The sequence below is a fragment of the Arachis ipaensis genome, chromosome B4 (assembly GCF_059453495.1).
Source record: "Arachis ipaensis isolate K30076 ecotype BB chromosome B4, ASM5945349v1, whole genome shotgun sequence".
NCBI classification, from domain to species: Eukaryota; Viridiplantae; Streptophyta; class Magnoliopsida; order Fabales; family Fabaceae; genus Arachis; species Arachis ipaensis.
The window spans coordinates 74,125,558-74,134,708 of NC_142439.1; the positions used below are offsets into that span (position 1 = coordinate 74,125,558).

A 9,151-nucleotide genomic window follows, 5' to 3' on the forward strand; every position below is an offset into this window, starting at 1 on the left:
TATTTTTATCTTTATTTTCTATTTATTTATTATTATTATTCGAAAATACTATAACCATTTGATATCCGCCTGACTGAGATTTACAAGGTAACCATAGCTTGCTTTATACCAACAATCTCCGTGGGATCGACCCTTACTCACGTAAGGTTTTATTACTTGGATGACCCAGTGCACTTGCTGGTTAGTTGTGCGAAGTTGTGAAGTTATGTTTGGACCATGGTATTGTGCACCAGTTTGTTGGCGCCATTGCCAGGGAGAGAACGAACAACAAATTTTACAACCTGAGTAACAATTTCGCATACCAAGTTTTTGGCGCCGTTGCTGGGGATTGTTCGAGTTTGGACAACTGACGGTTCATCTTGTTGTTCAGATTAGGTAATTCTCTTTTTATTTTCTTTTCAAAAAGTTTTTCAAAATTCTTTCAAAAATTTTTCTTTATTTTCATTTTTCAAAAAAATTTATTTTTGAAAAAAAAAGATTTTTAAATTATTCTATGGCTTCAAAACTTTCAAGAATGAATTCTAGAGTTTCATGGTAACATGTTGAATCCTATCTGGCTGTAAAGCCATATTCAAACTGCTTTGGGATTGGTCTTTAACTAATCACCACAATGCATGTAATCCCATCCTAAAGCTGACTGGCTATTAAGCCATGTCCAACTCTTTGATTGGAGCTTTGGGTTAATATTGAAAGATTCCTAGAATTCTTCTTAAAGATTTTGGAATTCTTATTTTCTTTTTCACATTAATTTTTGAAAAATCCAAAAAAATCATAAAATCATAAAAATCAAAAATATTTTGTGTTTCTTGTTTGAGTCTTGAGTCAATTTCAAGTTTGGTGTCAATTGTATTTTTTCTAAAAATTCTTTGCATTTTTCAAAAATTCATGCATTCATAGTGTTCTTCATGATCTTCAAGTTGTTCTTGGCCAGTCTTCTTGTTTGATCTTCATATTTTCTTGTTTTGTGTCTTTTCTTGTTTTTCATATGCATTCTTGCATTCATAGTGTCTATACATGAAAAATTTCTGAGTTTGGTGTCTTGCATGTTTTCTTTTCTTGAAAATTTTTCAAAAATAAGTTCTTGATGTTCATCTTGACATTCAAAATGTTCTTGCATGCATCACATGTTTAGATCCAAAATTTTCATGCATTGAATCATTTTCATGTTTTTCTCTTTCATCATTAAAAATTCAAAATTCAAAAAAATATCTTTCCCTTTTTCACTCATAAATTTTCGAAAATTTGAGTTGACTTTTTCAAAACTTTTTAAAATTTAGTTGTTTCTATGAGTCAAATCAAATTTTCAATTTAAAAATCTTATCTTTTTCAAAATCTTTTTTAAAAATTATATCTTTTTCATTTTTCTTATTTATTTTCGAAAATTTTAAAAATATTTTTTAAAAATCTTTTTCTTAATTTTACATCATATTTTCGAAAATATCATCAACAATTAATGTTTTGATTCAAAAATTTCAAGTTTGTTACTTACTTGTTAAGAAAGCTTCAAACTTTAAGTTCTAGAATCATCTCTTGTGATTTCTTGTGAATCAAGTCATTAATTGTGATTTTAAAAATCAAATCTTTTTCAAAACTAATTTCAATCATATCTTTTCAAAAATATCTTTTTATCTTATCTTTTTCAAAATCATATCTTTTTAATCATACCTTTTCATATCATATCTTTTTCAAATATCTTTTCTAACTTCTTATCTTCTTATCTTTTAAAAATTGATTTTCAAAATTTATTTCAACTAACTAATTAACTTTTTGTTTGTTTCTTATCTCTTTCAAAACTACCTAACTAACTATCCCTCTCTAATTTTCGAAAATACCTCCCCCTTTTTCAAAAATTCTTTTTAGTTAATTAATTGTTTAAATTTTAATTTTAATTTTAATTCTCCTTCAATTTTCAAAAATCATCAACCTCTTTTCAAAAATTAGTTTTCGAAATTCCCTCTCCCTCATCTCCTTCTATTTATTTATTCATCTACTAACACTTCTCTTCATCTCATATCTCTGTTATCCTCACCCTTGTGTTTGGATTCTCCTTCCTTCTCTTTCCTTACATTACATTCTTTTCTTCTTCTACTCACACAAAGGAATCTCTATACTGTGACATAGAGGATTCCATATTTTCTTTGTTATTCCCTTCTTTGTCATATGAGCAGGAGCAAGGACAAGAACATTCTTGTTGAAGCAGATCCTGAACCTGAAAGGACTCTGAAAAGGAAACTAAGAGAAGCTAAAATACAACAATCCAGAGACAATCTTACAGGAATTTTCGAACAGGAAGAGGAGATGGCAGCCGAATATAATAATAATGCAAAGAGGATGCTTGGTGACTTTACTGCACCTAATTCCAATTTACATGGAAGAAGCATCCCCATCCCTACCATTGGAGCAAATAATTTTGAGCTTAAGCCTCAATTAGTTTCTCTGATGCAACAAAACTGCAAGTTTCATGGACTTCCATCTGAAGATCCTTTTCAGTTCTTAACTGAATTCTTGCAGATATGTGATACTGTTAAGACTAATGGAGTAGATCCTGAAGTCTACAGGCTCATGCTTTTCCCTTTTACTGTGAGAGACAGAGATAGAATATGGTTAGATTCTCAACCTAAAGATAGCCTGAACTCTTGGGATAAGATGGTCACGGCTTTCTTAGCCAAGTTCTTCCCTCCTCAAAAGCTTAGTAAGCTTAGAGTGGATGTTCAAACCTTCAGACAGAAGGAAGGTGAATCCCTCTATGAAGCTTGGGAGAGATACAAGCAACTGACCAAAAAGTGTCCCTCTGACATGCTTTCAGAATGGACCATCCTGGATATATTCTATGATGGTCTGTCTGAGTTATCAAAGATGTCACTGGATACTTCTGCAGGTGGATCCATTCACCTAAAGAAAACGCCTGTAGAAGCTCAAGAACTCATTGACATGGTTGCTAACAACCAGTTTATGTACACTTCTGAGAGGAATCCTGTGAGTAATGGGACGCCTCAGAAGAAGGTAGTTCTTGAAATTGATACTCTAAATGCCATATTGGCTCAGAATAAAATATTGACTCAGCAAGTTAATATGTTTTCTCAAAGTCTGAATGGAATGCAAGCTGCATCCAACAGTACTCAAGAGGCATCTTCTGAAGAAGAAACTTATGATCTTGAGAACCCTGCAATAGTAGAGGTAAATTATATGGGTGAACCTTATGGAAACACCTATAACCCCTCATGGAGAAATCACCCAAATTTCTCATGGAAGGATCAACAAAAGCCTCAATAAGGCTTTAGTAATGGTGTAAGAAACAGGTTTAGCAATAGCAAGCCTTTTCCATCATCCACTCAGCAACAGACAGAGAACTCTTAACAAAATACCTCTAATTTAGCAAACCTAGTCTCTGATCTATCTAAGGCCACTCTGAGTTTCATGAATGAAACAAGGTCCTCCATTAGAAATTTGGAGGCACAAGTGGGACAGCTGAGTAAGAAGATCACTGAAACTCCTCCTAGTGCTCTCCCAAGCAATACAGAAGAAAATCCAAAAGGAGAGTGCAAGGTCATTGATATAACCATCATGGCCGAATCCAAGAAGGAAGGGGAGGACATGAATCCCAAGGAGGAAGACCTTCTGGGACGTCCAGTGATCAATAAGGAGTTTCCCTCTGAGGAGCCAAAGGAATCTGAGACTCATCTAGAGACCATAGAGATTCCATTGAACCTCCTTATGCCATTCATGAGCTCTGATGAGTATTCCTCTTCTGAAGAGAATGAGGATGTTACTGAAGAGCAAGTTGCCAAGTTCCTTGGTGCGATCATGAAGCTGAATGCCAATTTATTTGGTAATGAGACTTGGGGAGATGAACCTCCCCTATTCACCAATAAACTAAATGCATTGGATCAACTGAGATTGCCTCAGAAGAAACAGGATCCTGGAAAGTTCCTAATACCTTGTACCATAGGCACCATAACCTTTGAGAAGGCTTTATGTGACCTTGGGTCAGGAATAAACCTCATGCCACTCTCTGTAATGGAGAAACTGAGAATCTTTGAGGTGCAAGCTGCTAGAATCTCATTAGAGATGGCAGACAGATCCAGAAAATAGGCTTATGGACAAGTAGAGGACATATTAGTAAAGGTTGAAGGCCTTTACATCCCTGCTGATTTCATAATCCTGGATACTGGGAAGGATGAGGATGAATTAATCATTCTTGGAAGACCCTTCCTAGCCACAACAAGAGCTGTGATTGATGTAGACTGAGGTGAACTAGTCCTTCAATTGAATGAGGACTCCCTTGTGTTTAAAACTCAAGGTCATCCTTCTGTAAACATGGAAAAGAGGCACAGTAAGCTTCTCTCAGTACAGAGTCAACTAAAGCCCCCATAGTCAAACTCTAAGTTTGGTGTTGGGAGGCCTCAGCCAAACTCTAAGTTTGGTGTTGAACTCCTATATCCAAACTCTAAGTTTGGTGTTGGGAGTCTATAAAATTGACCTGATCACCTGTGTGGAGCCATAAGAGCCCACTGTCAAGCTATTGACATTAAAGAAGCGCTTGTTGGGAGGCAACCCAATTTTTATTTATCTAATTTTATTGTTATTTCATGTTTTATTAGGTTCATGATCATGTGGAGTCACAAAATAAATCAAAAAATTAAAAACAGAATCAAAAACAGCAGAAGAAAAATCACACCCTGGAGAAAAGGGCTTACTGGCGTTTAAACACCAGTAAGGAGCATCTGGCTGGCGTTCAACGGCAGAACAGAGCATGGAGTTGGCGTTGAATGCCCAAAACAAGCAGCATCCTGGCGTTCAGACGCCAGGAATGCACACTGAGGAAAAGCTGGCTCTGAACGCCAGAAACAAGCATAGAACTGGCGTTCAACGCCAGAAACATGCTGCATCTGGGCGCTGAACGCCCAGAACAAGCACCAATTCGGCGTTTAAACGCCAGAATTGCAGCAAAGGCATTTTACATGCCTAATTGGTGCAGGGATGTAAATCCTTGACACCTCAGGATCTATGGACCCCACAGGATCATTTCAGCATCTGTGGACCCCACAGGATCCCCACCTACCTCCACTCATATTTTTCCTTCTTCTCAATGTTCATCCTTTCTTCCCAATAAACACCCTTCCCCAAAACGCTTCACTAATCACCTCAAGCTCTCTTCCCTATTACCTATTCACGACTCACATCCACCCACTCTTCCCCATAAACCTACTTCATATACTCCACCTACCTTCAAAATTCAAAATCAGTTTCCCACCCAAACCCACCCTAAATGGCCGAACCTAACCCCTCTCCCTTCACTATATAAACCCCTCCATTCTTCTTCATTTTCACACAACACAACCCTCTCTTCCTCTTCTTGCCCGAAACACAAACCTCTCTCCATCTCCTCCATTTTTTCTTCTTCTTCATCTCTTCTTTCTTCTCTTGCTCGAGGGCGAGCAATATTCTAAGTTTGGTGTGGTAAAAGCATAAAGCTTTTTGTTTTTCCATTACCATTGATGGCACCTAAGACCGGAGAATCATCTAGAAAAGGGAAAGGGAAGACAAAAGCTTCCACCTCTGAGTCATGGGAGATGGAAAGATTCATCTCCAAAGCCCATCAAGACCACTTCTATGATGTTGTGGCCAAGAAGAAGGTGATCCCTGAGGTCCCTTTCAAACTCAAGAAAAATGAGTACCCGGAGATCCGACATGAGATCCATAGAAGAGGTTGGGAAGTTCTAACAAACCCCATCCAACAAGTCGGAATTCTAATGGTTCAAGAGTTCTATGCTAATGCATGGATCACTAGGAACCATGATCAAAGTAAGAACCCGAACCCAAAGAATTATCTCACCATGGTTCGGGGGAATTACTTAGATTTTAGTCCGGAAAATGTGAGGTTGGCGTTCAACTTGCCAACAATGGAAGAGAACGTACGCCCCTACACAAGGAGAGTCAACTTTGATCAAAGGTTGGACCAAGTCCTCATGGACATATGTGTGGAAGGAGCTCAATGGAAGATTGGCTCAAAAGGCAAACCGGTTCAACTGAGAAGACTGGACCTTAAGCCTATAGCTAGAGGATGGTTGGAGTTCATTCAACGCTCAATCATTCCCACTAGCAACAGGTCTGAAGTTACTATAGACCGGGCCATCATGATCCATAGCATCATGATTGGAGAAGAGGTGGAGGTTCATGAGATTATACCTCAAAAAATCTACAAGATGGCTAACAAGTCCTCCACTATGGCAAGTTTAGCTTTTCCCCACCTCATTTGCCATCTATGCAACTCAGCTGGGATTGACATAGAGGGAGATATCCTTATTGATGAGGACAAGCCCATCACTAAGAAAAGGATGGAGCAAACAAGAGAGCCTATTCATGGATCTCAAGAGACGCATGAAGAAGCTCAAATCCCTGAGATGCCTCAAGGGATGCCCTTTCCTCCACAGAATTTTTGGGAGCAAATCAACACCTCCCTAGGAGAACTGAGTACCAACATGGGACAACTAAGGGTAGAACATCAAAAGCACTCAATCATCCTCCATGAAATTAGAGAAGATCAAAGAGCTGTGAGGGAGGAGCAACAAAGACAAGGAAGAGACATAGAAGAGCTCAAGGACATCATTGGTTCCTCAAGAAGAAAACGCCACCATCACTAAGGTGGACTCATTCCTTGTTCTTAAATTTTATGTTTTTCATTTTCTTTATGTTAAATGCTTATCTATGTTTGTGTCTTTATTACATGATCATTAATGTCTAAGTGTCTATGCCTTAAAGTAGTGAATATGAATCCATCACCTCTCTTAAATGAAAAAATGTTTTTAATTCAAAAGAACAAGAAGTACATGGTTTTGAATTCATCCTTGAACTTAGTTTAATTATATTGATGTAGAGACAATACTTTTTGTTTTTTTAATGAATGCTTGAACAGTGCATATGTCTTTTGAAGTTGTTGTTTATGAATGTTAAATATGTTGGCTCTTGAAAGAATGATGACAAGGAGACATGTTATTTGATAATCTGAAAAATCATAAAAATGATTCTTGAAGCAAGAAAAAGCAGTGAATACAAAGCTTGCAGAAAAAAAAAAGATGGCAAAAAAAAATAGAAAAAGAAAAAGCAAGCAGAAAAAGCCAAAAGCTCTTAAAACCAAAAGGCAAGAGCAAAAAGCCAATAACCCTTAAAACCAAAAGGGAAGGGTAAATAAAAAGGATCCCAAGGCTTTGAGCATCCATGGATAGGAGGGCATAAAGGAATAAAATCCTGGCCTAAGCGGCTAAACCAAGCTGTCCCTAACTATGTGCTTGTGACGTGAAGGTGTCAAGTGAAAACTTGAGACTGAGCAGTTAAAGTCAAGGTCCAAAGCAAAAACAGAGTGTGCTTAAGAACCCTGGACACCTATAATTGGGGACTTTAGCAAAGCTGAGTCACAATCTGAAAAGGTTCACCCAGTTATGTGTCTGTGGCATTTATGTATCCGGTGGTAATACTGGAAAACAAAGTGCTTAGGGCCACGACCAAGACTCATAAAGTAGCTGTGTTCAATAATCAACATACAGAACTAGGAGAATCAATAACACTATCTGAACTCTGAGTTCCTATAGATGCCAATCATTCTGAACTTCAATGGATAATGTGAGATGCCAAAACTATTCAAGAGGCAAAAAGCTACAAGTCCCGCTCATCTGATTGGAGCTATGTTTCATTGATATTTTGGAATTTATAGTATATTCTCTTCTTTTTATCCTATTTGATTTTCAGTTGCTTGGAGACAAGCAACAATTTAAGTTTGGTGTTGTGATGAGCGGATAATTTATACGCTTTTTGGCATTGTTTTTAGTATGTTTTTAGTAGGATCTAGTTACTTTTAGGGATGTTTTTTTTAGTTTTTATGTTAAATTCATATTTCTAGTCTTTACTATGAGTTTGTATGTTTTTCTGTGATTTCAAGTATTTTCTGGCTGAAATTGAGAGACTTGAGCAAAAATCAGATTCAGAGGTTGAAGAAGGACTGCTGATGCTGTTGGATTCTGACCTCCCTGCACTCAAAATAGATTTTCTAGAGCTACAGAACTCAACATGGCGCGCTTCTAATTGCGTTGGAAAGTAGACATCCAGGGCTTTCCAGCAATATATAATAGTCCATACTTTGGCCGAGTTTAGATGATGCAAAAGGGCGTTGAACGCCAGTTCTACGCTGCAGTCTGGAGTTAAACGCCAGAAACACGTCACGAACCAGAGTTGAACGCCAGAAACACGTTACAAACTGGCGTTCAACTCCAAGAATGACCTCTCCATGTGTAAACTTCAAGCTCAGCCCAAGCACACACGAAGTGGGCCCGGAAGTGGATTTATGCATCAATTACTTACTTCTGTAAACCCTAGTAACTAGTTTAGTATAAATAGGACTTTTTACTATTGTATTAGACATCTTGGGACGTCTAGTTCTTAGATCATGGGGGCTGGCCATTCGGCCATGCCTGAACCTTTCACTTATGTATTTTTCAACGGTAGAGTTTCTGCACTCCATAGATTAAGGTGTGGAGCTCTGCTGTTCCTCATGATTTAATGCAAAGTACTACTGTTTTATATTCAATTCAACTTATTCCGTTTCTAAGATATCCATTCGCACCCAAGAACATGATGAATGTGATGATTATGTGACGCTCATCATCATTCTCACTTATGAACGCATGCCTGACAAACACTTCCGTTCTACATGCAAACAAGCTAGAATGAATATCTCTTAGATATCTAATATAGGGGACCGAGTCCGAGTTATTAGTATCTTCGTGGTATAAGTTAGAACCCATGGATGGCCAGTCCTAAGATCCGGAAAGTCTAAACCTTGTCTGTCGTATTCCGAGTAGGATCTGGGAAGGGATGGCTGTGACAAACTTCAAACTCGCGAGTGCTGGGTGTAGTGACAGACGCAAAAGGAGGGTGAACCCTATTCCAGCATGATCGAGAACCTCCAGATGATTAGCCATGCTGTGACAGAGCATTTGGACCATTTTCACAGAGAGGATGGGATGTAGCCATTGACAACGGTGATGCCCTTACAGAAAGCTTGCCATGGAGAGGAGTAAGACTGTTTGGACGAAGACAGCGGGAAAGCAGAGATTCAGAGGAACGAAAGCATCTCTATACGCTTATCTGAAATTCT

At 38.0% G+C, this 9,151-nt stretch overlaps 1 non-coding gene across 1 annotated transcript; it reads right to left on the reverse strand.

Moving 5' to 3' along the window:
• Positions 1–2,694: 2,694 nt before the first annotated feature.
• Positions 2,695–2,802, reverse strand: LOC148567942 (small nucleolar RNA R71). Its single transcript, XR_015882233.1, has one exon. It is a non-coding gene; the product is annotated as a small nucleolar RNA R71 (small nucleolar RNA).
• Between the last annotated feature and the right edge of the window lie 6,349 nt (positions 2,803–9,151).